The sequence below is a fragment of the Amphimedon queenslandica genome, unplaced genomic scaffold (assembly GCF_000090795.2).
Source record: "Amphimedon queenslandica unplaced genomic scaffold, v1.1 AMPQUscaffold_12118, whole genome shotgun sequence".
NCBI lineage: Eukaryota > Metazoa > Porifera > Demospongiae > Haplosclerida > Niphatidae > Amphimedon > Amphimedon queenslandica.
The window spans coordinates 1-2,172 of record NW_003547643.1 but is presented as its reverse complement, the minus strand read 5'-3'; the positions used below and the strand labels follow the sequence as shown (position 1 = coordinate 2,172).

Below are 2,172 nucleotides of genomic sequence, written 5' to 3'. Positions count from 1 at the left end.
CCCTTAATTCCGCCCAGTGACTCAGAATCCCCTAATACTGGTGAAAGAACTGGTCCTCCTTCACTATCAAAGAAATCTTCCCACGGGAATATTAAACTGAATACTATTATGGGGCGGCCCCTGGTATAAGGCTATTAATCCTCTTAATGTTACTGGTGATGATCAGTCTCCTGGTGGTGAGGTATCTCAACCTCCTTCTCTCTCTCTCTCCCTCTCCCTCTCTCCTGGTCCTAATGTACCAGCTCCTCTCCTGTTGCTCCTGTTTCTATTAATGCATGTATAGTTTTAGCCTTCAGGAGATGAGGGATTTATTGATGTGCTTTCTATTTGTCTTTGAAGATTTGAATATCAGTAAGCTCCAATAATGATAACTTATAATCACTGTTAGATCTAGATGGAGTTTAGGAGACTTTTATTCTCCCATATTTGGTCTAAGTCTCCAGAAATCTCTCATTTTTCAGCTTTTGGTATCTCATATTTAGCCCTAGGTGTCCTTAAGTCTCCAATTTTTTGCTAGATCGGTCCCTCAAAATTTATTTCTAGATTTAACAATGATTACTGTAATACTACATACATGTATTACATGTACATGTACATAATTTTGTATATTTCGAACAGTTTGATCTGTAACACAGTTTCCTTATGTATGTCTTAAATTTTGTTTATTTATTTATTTTGTTTATTTATTCTCTTCACTAGATGTTCTCATCCAGTGGTGGCAGGATTGTGTTGATGCTCCTGTTCCTTTATCAAGGACCTACTCTCTCCAATAGGGTCACCAGTGGGAGGGGCTGGGGGTGGAGCTTACAATGGTAGCAATGAAATATCAGCTTTCTTTGATGTCCTCGAGTAAGAAATAATAATAATAATAATAATAGTAATAATAGTAATAATAATAATAATAGTAATAATAGTAATAATGGTATTTATTTATTTATTTAGATCTTGTGCCCACATTTTTGAGTATATTGGAAGAATAGAAATGGTAAGCTATAGGGCTGGGATGAAGCTTCCAAAGGTTTAAAGTTACATGTAGTTTCCATTAATCATCAATCACACATGTGTATGTACATGTACATGGGTATTGCGATATTTTTTCAAATGGCTGTAACGCAGAAAGTTTTACTCGGAATCAGCTCAAACTTGCTACACAGCACAAGGATGTCAATATGTATTAGAAAATGTAATAAAAATTTGGGGTAATTTTGGAGCCATTTTTTGGAAAAAAACCATGTGCTATAGCCTTGGGTATTTTTTAGATTTTGGCTTATTTTTTAAATGGCCGTAACTCGAAAAATTGAAGTCAGAATTAGCTCAAACTTGCTATGTAGCATACGGACATAAATATGTATCAGAAAATGTAATAAAAATTTTTGGTGATTTTGGAGCCATTTTCTGGAAAAAACCATGTGTAATAGCCTTGGGTATTTTTCAAAAATTTGGCGTTTTCATAAAATGGCCGTAACTCAAAAAATTGAAGTCGGAATTAGCTCAAAATTTCTACACAGCATAAGGACATCAATATGTGTCATAAATTTAATGAAAATTTTTGGTGATTTCGGAGCCATTTTTTGAAAAAAACCATGTGCTATATATAGCCTTGGGTATTTTTTAGATTTTGGCTCATTTTTTAAATGGCCATAACTCGAAAAATTGAAGTCAGAATTAGCTCAAACTTGCTACGTAGCGTAAGGACATCAATATGTATCAGAGAATGTAATAAAAATTTGGGGTGATTTTGGAGCCATTTTTTGGAGAAAACCATGGGCCAAGAACACAAAAAATTAAAAAAAAAACAAGATGAAGTAGGATTCTGAACGACCAACGAAAATACGAAATGAAAATTTTACTCGTGACGCAAATTCTACTCTACATTGTACTTTTAATGTTATTATGTAAGAATTATGGATCACCTTGCAATGTAGAGTAGAATTTGCGTCACGAGTAGGATTTTCATTTCATATTTTCATTGGTTGTTTGGAATCCTACTTCATCTTGTTTTTTTTTAATTTTTTGTGTTCTTGTTTGCTTTGATTTTTTTATAATATTTTGTATTTTCATTGGTCGTTCGGAATCCTACTTCATTTTTTAAAATTTTTTACGTTATCAGTTGTTTGTGTTGATTTTTAAAATAATATTTATAGTATTTCTTAGTTGCAATTGTGATACTGT

At 33.1% G+C, this 2,172-nt stretch overlaps 1 long non-coding RNA gene across 1 annotated transcript; it reads left to right on the top strand.

Moving 5' to 3' along the window:
- The first annotated feature begins 203 nt into the window (after positions 1-203).
- LOC109588400 (uncharacterized) lies at positions 204-1,187 on the top strand. Its single transcript, XR_002188144.1, has 3 exons — positions 204-351; positions 700-849; positions 943-1,187. It is a non-coding gene; the product is annotated as an uncharacterized LOC109588400 (long non-coding RNA).
- Positions 1,188-2,172: the final 985 nt, after the last annotated feature.